This window comes from Parus major, chromosome 9 (genome assembly GCF_001522545.3).
Source record: "Parus major isolate Abel chromosome 9, Parus_major1.1, whole genome shotgun sequence".
Lineage (NCBI taxonomy): Eukaryota > Metazoa > Chordata > Aves > Passeriformes > Paridae > Parus > Parus major.
The window spans coordinates 3,588,526-3,598,526 of NC_031778.1; the positions used below are offsets into that span (position 1 = coordinate 3,588,526).

At 38.2% G+C, this 10,001-nt stretch overlaps 1 long non-coding RNA gene across 1 annotated transcript; it reads right to left on the bottom strand.

Annotated features, from left to right (window-relative positions):
* Positions 1-2,700: 2,700 nt before the first annotated feature.
* Positions 2,701-9,940, bottom strand: LOC107208865. The gene is made up of 3 exons (XR_001523333.1): positions 9,859-9,940; positions 6,922-7,052; positions 2,701-4,297 (listed from the first exon to the last, which is right to left on the bottom strand). It is a non-coding gene; the product is annotated as an uncharacterized LOC107208865 (long non-coding RNA).
* Positions 9,941-10,001: the final 61 nt, after the last annotated feature.

A 10,001-nucleotide genomic window follows, 5' to 3' on the forward strand; every position in this document is an offset into this window, starting at 1 on the left:
CATTTAACACAACTGAGAATGAAGTTTTCCTAAACCCCACATCTGCTGATTTAAATGGTGTCTTTCACACACTGCAATAAATCCGCAGCTTTCCTAATGCTAAGCAAAAAAATGCAATAGATGAATGATCCAATGCAGCAATCATGGTCCATAATTGCAGTAAAACAATAAACAGACGTAGCTTGAATAATGTTTCTAGTTTGATGACAATGTCAACAATCAAAAAGTCAAATACTTTTTCTCCTGAATAAAATTTAGAGAAATGAATAATATTTAAAACCTCCTGCAGGAGACATTCATGACATATTTTCCTCATTGTTTAGCAACAACTTATTTTTTTTATTCTATTTTTTATTCTATACAAGCAAGTCACAATTTGCCAGGACGTTTATGTGGGAACATTTACCTTCACATATGTTTGTCAAAAACATTATTTTTCAAAAACTCAGAACATTGTAAATTGGATAGACTATTTCTTGAGGGCAAGGAAAATAATATTGTTTACTGCTATTTTTTCTAGGCTTGCACATATAATAAGACTCTGAAATTAGCTCCTTGGGATGGTTAATGAAGTCAAGTAAGCCTGTTCATTGCACAGCAGAAGCAATAACTTGTTTTAATTCCATGTTAATATAATTTTGCCTGGATTTTTTTCAAAATAGACCAATTCCACTCCATTCTGGGACAAATTATGTACTCTGTGCACATACTGAGCATGTCTTGATAACCAGAGATCCCATTACATGTTTAATAATTGACTATTCAATAGAGCATTGATGCATTTTTGTCTGGAACTAATTCACCTTTGTCTGTGTATCAAGAAGTACAGTGAATTACAGATACGGTCTTGAAATGTAAAGGCCATATGCTTTATTCATCTCAGGTCTTTTAAACTCCATATTCATGACAGGCACTGCTTGGGAATTAATATCCTGGCTTGGATATGCCAGTATGTATACAATATGATTTATTAGAGCAATGATTCATTGAAAAGCACCTTGAACCCATCTGGGAGACAGTACCTTCTGCAACAGGTTTGACCTCGCAAATAAATCACCCACTGCAGTATTTGCAGAGCTGTGTGTGATGTGTTACAATAACAAATAAACCCGGTGATTACAGTATTTAAAATATCAAGTTTAACAAACGCAGCGAAAGTTTAAAAAATCCACACACAAATGTCTCTGTGGCAGAACAGTAAGCACAATAAGGTCCCCACTGTTCATGCAGATCTGTCATCTACTCACTCCCAGCTTAGGAAGATCTTAACTTATTCTCAAATGTAGGATGTTCCATCTCACAAAAAAATAAGCATCTCCATCACCTCTCTTCTCACCAAATAACTCTAACCAAGGTCAATCAGCCTACCTGGTTTCAAGCAAAAACTCTCTGATATAGGTCTCACAATCCCACTGAATTCAGCCCAGAATGAAAAATAAAACTGAAGAAAACAACCTCTAAAATTTTCAACAAATGGCATTCAAACTCAAGAAGAAAGAGCAGTGATTTTTCTCCGTTGACAACCATTCTCTCTTAGCTGTACAGTAACCAAATTACTTTTCCATGTTTGGAGCCTGCATGTCTAAAGGTGAATTTGTTGTATATTATGCTATTCAAGGCAGCATCTTCAAGAGCAATAAATTCACATACAAATTATTTTTGTCACTTTGCCAGAACTGCACTATTGGCCCAATTGTGCCTCTGAATTTCCTCTGACTATAACCAATGCCGAATCCCTCACAAGTAAAGCAGCTATGCCCTGAAGTAAAGCATCTGTTACTCTTACAGTGATTTGTAAAGTCACCAACCAAATCTGGTGAAGGGTTGCTTCTATCTGATAATCTCACCTGTTACACTACCTTGTAACATATACAGGCAAACATATATGATCTAGTCATGGAAAAAAAACCTGATAATGTTCAATTTAACACTTTTAGAGATTTCAGATACTGACTTTGGTATTACTTCAGAATTCTTATTCTTAGGAAGTGTTTGTCTTCAGATCACTACAAAGCAGAAAACCATTTCAGACATCTCTTTGCATCATACCTTAATCTTTGCTGTCTTGCTCCATTCCTCCAAAATATTTGGGTTTCATCTCTAAACGTGCTCACTTCAAACTGTAACAGACTTTTCCCTGTACATGGCAATTACTTGTTTTCCTCAGAGGTTTTAAGAAATTCTTTAGAACACAAAGCACCCCAAACATTTTTATCCACCAATACACAGTTATGTTTTGAGAGGCGTTTATCAAATGAGGTCAGTTTTGCCTCAGCCACGACAGACCCCACTACACTGATCACTCTGCAGAGATCCCAGATGAGTGCATTGTTCCCAAAGCCCCACTCTGAGGGTGCACTATCACAGCAGTCACTCAGTAACATTAACCCAGGGGATCCCCAGCATCTGTTAAATTCTGCTTGAGGAATAGCTGCAGACACCCCCTGTATTGGATAAATGACCCTTCATTGCTGCTATCAAACCCAAAATGGAGACTGTTCTGCTAAATAAGTGGTTTCTTCACTCAGCCACCCTGTGGCTGTGTATGAGCAACAGCATTTCTTCCAATCTCAAGAAAGAATTTCAAGTCATGTCAGCTACAAGCCATTGGCTTAGCTCTAGAAGTGGGGCCACTGCAAGTACCCCATTCTCCTTTAGGTCTGGAGAAAAAACAAAGTAAAACACTGAAAAGACCTGAACTAGGATTTTTAGGAATCTACATTTATTGCTTTGTAACACATTTGAGATGTCTAAATTTCATTTCCCTGTGGACTATAGGTTTGACTACACAGCTATCCAAGTGTTAAACAGCTTCATTTGTGATTGGATGCTGTGATTTTATTTATCTTTTACTGTTAGGGCCCTCAACAGGCAAAGTCAATGTAGTGATTTTTTCAAGCTAACAATAACTTACAGTACATGAACTCAATTCACAGTCCAGTTGAAGTGTTGGGAATCTCCCCAGTTTAATCTGTCCACATGTTTAATGTGGTTCTGCTGTACTTGGGAATATTTCCACTCTTTCACACTCTTCTTTGTTGAGAATACCTTTGGTAAGTACCACTGATTTATTTACTTCATGTTTATTTAACAAGACGTGCTCTTTACCCACTTGTGTGGTGTTCCAGCCCTGACATGCTGCACTCTCACAGCTCCACTTCTGGTTTTGTGGGGATTGTGTTCACAGACACATGGGCAACAAAGACAGTGGACACTGAAGATCTTAATTACAGAGCCTGTTTTTCCTTGGTTTTTTCTTCAGGACAACTAATAATCATTTATAACACAGACAGCTGTTTATTTTTCTGTTCCTACATAACCGTTATGTTGTCACTGCGTTCAGGAAAACACATCTAGTGGAAATGCTTTCCACTGACAAGGTCAGGAGATAATGCTGGTTCTGCATTAGCAGGAAAATTACTGACATTTCACTGCATGAGGGATGCTGCTTCTGAAGTGGATACTTCACCTTTTAAAAGGCTTATTACAAGCTTTGCTGTAGGCTGTACCATTGCATGCAGATTTTGTCTTTCATCAACAACAATGGCAATCACCAACACTGCTCTACAGCTCCAGAGACACTTCAGCTGTTCATGGCCTCAGAGTGGTACAAATAACCAGTGGTTTCTTGTTCCTGAGTTATTCTGTGTTTTTCATAGCTGGCTCTCTTACTTCTCTGGATGCTGTATAAATAAGTCAAAGTCCCATCCAGGACCAAAATGAAAATCCACTCAGAAATATGTGGGAAAGGGAGATTTTTATGAAAACATTCTTATCTTTAATGAAAAATAGACCAATCTCTCCTTATCATTTCTGTCTCTGTTTTAAAATGCATATATTGTCAACTGTTAGCACATCACAGCCAGCTGTATTATTTTGCAATAATAAATAATAATGACAGTTACACAAGATTTTGTGGCTCTCCTGAAGGAAAAAATCTTGACACAGCAGTTACAAAAAGTAAAAACAAAAACAACAAAAAAAACCCCCACAACACACTTAGGTCTGCTTTCCCAGAGCTTCATATAAAAGCATTTTTCTCTGCAAGGGTTTATTTCAGCAGTGATCTCTGCAGGAAGAACAGAGCTCCAGACAAAGTCAGGCACTGCTGCTGGATTCTGAATTTCCTGTGTATGGGCAAACCAATTAGTGACTGGCAATAAGTCATCAGGTGCAACTGCAAGGAATCTGCAATCTGGCTTTCCCTTCTCCAGAGGCACTTATCTTCCCAGCCATCACTGCTAGAACTTGGAACTCCTCTGCAGCTGCCATCTGGTATGCAAATGTCGATCCGGGCCTAAATGAGGAACAATAAAGATGGATGGAAGCCTTGATGCTTTGCACTGCACAGTAAGGCTTTGTAAAAGGTCCTTTATATTAAATGATACTGAAATCAAGATTTTAAGCATTATGACTATGCATCATTATATCATTTTGAAGTTTATATAAAACTGATTAAATAATCCTCTGGCCAAGCCACTGAAAAGTAAACTGGTGAGGGATGAAAGAAATCTTCTAGCTGACAAAGATAACAGAAACGATAGTCAAAAAATGGGTAAAATGTGATGTTTACAGCACGTTTAGTTTTTACTCTCTAAAGTACAACATTGGATGTCCTAAAGAAGTGTATAAATATGAATAAAAAAATAATTTCTTTCTTTTTTAAATTGAAACCATGTTGTGCCTCAATAGGCCTTGAGGAGGATGGCAGTACCAGGTCCCCAGGGAGGGCAGCAGCTGACCTGCCATGGCCTGGTGACATTGCTGAGAGCCAGAGCACCAGCACTGGGTGGGCACAGAGGGAATTCCCTGTGGGAAATCCCTGTGACCCTGCAGTGCCTCCCCAAAACACAAACCCCACTGTGCCAACTGGAGATCAGTTAGAGGAAGAGAAAAATTCAATTTCCTCCTGACAACTCCAGGAGAGGAAAAGAAAGTTACATGGTGGGGGGAAAACCCTGTAAGTATGGTTTTCTATCAGAAAATAGCAACAAATTTGAGTATTTCAGCAAACCTGTGTGGCTGTGAAGGAAGAAGCAAAGGCTGGAGTACCTCTGCTTCTGAGTGGGAAAATGATATGCCTTCATAGCAATTCCTCTCAGAAAAGCAATAATGAAATCCACATCTTATCACCAGTTTTTCTACGTTACACAATTTGGTGTTACAGAGAAGCTATTCTAAAAATTACAGAGCTCCAAAAAATGACAGCTCTGTTTCACAACAAACCTTCAAAGTTTGAAATTAGTCTTTGTTTTGCATTGAAAGAACACAAAATCCTCTCTGTATCTTTTCCGAAGGGAAGTGTGTCAGATACTCAATTTTATGAAAACTGAAATGCTTTCCAGTCCTGGACTCATCTCCTTTCTCTCTTCCCTACCTGTGCAAGGGATCAGCGAGCACTCCGCAGTCAGAACGTTATCAGAACAAATATGCTACAACAATACATTTCCATATTGACTCCTGCCATGTTTGAACTAAAAGCAGTTTAATTCAAATCATCAGCACAGGGCACACGGAATCCAGCAAGTACCAATGAGAAGTTCTGACTCTGCTGGGCTACCCATGTTCCATGATGGGGATGTCACAGCACCTTTGCCATGCAGAAATGTATCACACATCACAGTGGCAGTATTTTTTTGTCTTGCTCCTTTCTGAATTAGAACAGAACGATACCAAGAAAACAGGAATGGTTTCCTTCTGATAATGGGATTACTCCCACTTTAAGCTCAGCAGAACTCTTAAATCTCAAACTTACAATGATACAGAGGTTTAGGTATAGGAAAGCTGACATTTGACAAAAATGGTTCTGTGATTTCCAGTGCAATTATTAGAAATACCTGCAGTTAAATTCCATAGTTTACAGAAGAACACAGCACCACACTAACCTTCAGCAAAAAAAGATCCCAAAGAATGCATGAATGAAAAGTAAGGTGCCAAATACTCCAATAAAATCCACTTGAAAAAACAATATCAGATTTCTTATATTAAAAAATTGATTTTTAAATGACCTTACAAAATTTTTGTTGGACTGGTTATATGTTGTTGTTGTTGCTACCTCCAGACACAACCCTGTTAATTAAATTGTTTTTAATTGTGATTAAAATACCAAACAACTGCAAGATTTTATCAGCCAATAATAGCACTTACTGTGCTGGAATGAAAATATGGAATGTCTTCGGAAACATTATGCAAACAAAACAAGTTATTTTAGCTCCACTGAATTCAAAATACAATCAAGTAAAGGAAATGACAAAAACAATTGATACACATTGGCATAATTTTACAAACAATGGAGGATTAAGAAGAGGAAGAAAAAAAAGAACCCAAAGCAATTTAAAATGCATGTCTGAGAGACTCTCTAAACATAGAAAGAAATGAACCAAACATTTCATTCTGTTCACCTGTGACCAAAAAAAAAAAAAAAAAAAGACTGTTTTGATGGTTATGGAACCTTAAACAAGTGAAAAATTTTGTTTATCTCCCTTTCTCTGTTTGTATTTTATCTTCTAGATAAGTCTTCCTTGCAGCCAAGTTTAAAAGTTTTATGATTGTTTTTGAATCTTTTAAAGTTGATTTGGGTTTTTTTGCTTAGCTTTCAGACAAAGCTTTGTATTCTGCCCTGTCTCTACCTCAGCTCATTTATCTTCTGTGGCTTCAGAAGAATCAGCACACCGGAGCTTCTTTGCTTTGTTTCTGTACTGCAGTTTAGCCTTTTGATTTCTGCTGCTTGTCTCAGTAATAATGGATTTGCCAATGTTTGCCTTTAATTTCAACAGCAATCAACCAATGGAATGATTTTCATCTGCAGGAAGTTAACATTTTCTTGCCCACCCGTAAGTGTGATATTCAATATAATGTTCAAAGTAGCTATAACTGCAGTACTCAAGTCATTTCAAGATAAAAGCTGTGTATTTCCTTTACCTGTGTATAGATGAAGCCATGTGAATATCACCAAAGCTGCAAGTTAATGATCTCCAACTCTGTTATGGAGGGGAAAGGTTAATGAACACTTCTTTCGTGTCTCTTGTCCATCTCATCTCATTTCTTCAGATCTGGACACATCAGAACAGAGCAGATGCCAAGAACTAAAATATTTTTTATTAATTTACAATTACAAGCCCTAATTCTACAGCCTCAGTGTGCATAACTTGTGTAAGACCCTGAGAGTTTTGTGTCTCAAGAACTGCATTCAATGCCAAATTTTCTTTCAAAAACCAATTCACAACATGTGGAACAACTTTGGCTTGGAATTCCATACTCATAGTTTCACAGCTTGACATGAGTATTCTGACTTATGTTTGACTTAATACTAATGTAAGAGTAACAAAATAACATGTTGCTCCAGATTCCCCCTGAAACTAGGCCAGAAACCCATGAAAATAATTCTGAGATAAACAGTAGAAGCCAGTCCAGTGATTACCCTTCTCTTTAGGAAATTGTCAGAACATCACATGATTCTGCAGCGGCAACTTTGTCTTCATTTGGTTGCCAGAAGACAGGTTTTAATTAGCCTATTTTTCATTATTGCTGGGGAACTTTCTGTGGTCATTTGTTTTTCCTTGCAGAGGAGCATCTCATCACTTCAGCTCTTGTACACCTTCTTGTCTGATACTCATCTCTGCCCACATCATCCCTTTTACACCACTGCACTTCAGGCATGCTTTGCAATTTCACCCACTTCCAGAGGGCTCAGCAAAGAACTCAGCTTAGCATCACACCCAGCGCTGTTACCTTCAGCAAATTATTCTCAGTTCTAAAGCATTTGATTTATTAAACAGTTTCTTAAAAACTAATGTGAAGTGGAAACCTTATGTTTAAAGCCAGAAATGCTTATTTCTACACCTCTGATTCAGTTTACAACAAAACTGAAGGACAGAACCTGAGCCAGCACAGAACAGCTCCCAGTGGGATCGGTGGAGCCACATTCATTTGTGCCCACTCACCACTTCATCCAACCTGATGCACAAGATTTAACCTTTGGATTGGTTGTCTTTTCTATAAATGAAATCTTTCCTTTTATGGGGAAACTTATGTGTTGCTGTATTTTATATATTAGTAAAGGCCTGTATGCACAAACCAGCCTTTGAAATAAGTCGTGATATTAAGGGCTAAAATCCTTGAAACTTGCCTGCAGAAGAGAGAGTAAAGCAAAACAATATCCTTTTGTGTAGGGGAAAATATGTAAACTGTGTGTGTTAGCCAGTAGTAGCTTGCTCTGCCCGCAGACCCTGTAGAACCCTATAAAAGGTGTGCTAAAGATAGAAATAAACGGCATTCACAATTACTTATGTGAAGACTGGTGAACAGCTTGGGGGTCTTTCAACACTTATGTATTGACAAAACATGTAACAGCATTTCAAACTCTAGAAATAGGAGGTTTTAATCCTAGCTACCACTTTTCAGGAAAAACTTCATACATTTAGTTAGCCTGGTCAGCCAAAGTAAGCAGTCCATTATACACAGGATGTCAGTGTCACAAAGTTTTTTAAAATGGACTTTTGTCTCTCAGATGGAGTTGGGAATTGTTTTTTCTACAAAGTTCTAGATCCTTTTGTAAGAAAGGTTATTTATACAGACACATTAGGTTATTTCAGAACTGCCAATCTGGCTTTTCATTATTATATAATCCCACAGCTTTTAAAAGTTAAGCATCTACAGTCTGGACTGCTTATGTGTAAGAAATTGCTTGTGTAGTCTTTGTCCAACACTCTCCCTGTTTTATACAATGACAAAAGTCACCCTGCCACTAACAATAATAGTTCCCTAATATCTCAAATTGCAAGTTGTAGTCTATGAAAAATAAAACTATGTGAACAGAGCAGGACCAAAGACAAGCATGAAAATGTCATGGAGAAATACACAGCCAGGCACAATTTCAATTCAATTTCAGCACTCCCCACACTGCCTCTTTATCCTCCTGAAGCTAAACCTCAAAAGTGCAAACTCTGCTCCCAGTCTGAAGCCAAAGCCAAAGGGGTAATGAAAGATCTGAAGTACATCTAATGGCCTCTTTGCAGGAGTGAAGCTTCATCGTTTGCATGTGCATTTCACACAGAAAAGCTTAAAAATGCATTCCACAATCCTATTTACTTTTTATCATAATGTCAGACCAGAGGAACATTTGTGTTTCCCTTCCAACAGTTCAAAAACTAGGATGTTTGTGGTGGACTCTAATCCTACCCGATGACATCTGACATCTCAAGAAACTGTATTTTATATGCCTAAGAATTAAATATTTAGTTATTTAATTATTTAAATTATTTAAAACTCTCTGGACTTCACCTTTTGCAATATCTATTTAACACCCTTTCCATGGCATTGGTGTATTTTGCAAAACGTTCCACAGCTGAAGGAGAAGGAAATGACTGTGTGAGGCCATTTGACAGAGAGAAAGCTGAGCTTCATGAAAGGAGTAAGTATGACTGTGTCTTTCCAAACACATGGTGTGAAACTGCTTGTAGATAAGGCCAGGGACTTACACATAGGGAAGTGATGTTCTAGATACCTGTTCTAGAAAACACTACTAACTGGCACAGACTGTTGGTCAGCCAAGGCCGTGTTAAATTCCTTAACTTATAGAGAAAAAACAAATATTTAATAGAATTATGAACAGTATTTTGTTACATAAAAGAAAAGGGGGGGGGGGGAGTGGTACATAGTAGAAGAGGACATAGAGTAGAGAATTTGGAAGTCTGTACCTTGCGAGAACCTTGGCCTATGGGGAGAGCAAGAGGCTGATGTGGATGGGAAATCAGGACGAAAATGGGGCTGTGTCCACCAACCTTTTGAAAGACAGCATGTGAAATGCCCCATGGCCTCTCTCTTTATTTCAACGAAGTTACCTTTTTAGACACAAACCTCCGGTGCTGTGAATTTTTCCAGGCATTCATTACTCCACGCCCACCTTCCCCACGCTGTCAGCACACCTCCGGCGCCTCAGGGCCTTCCTCACTAACGGCAGGAAGCCGAAAGTTTGGGAGGTCACCTTGAGGTGACACAAT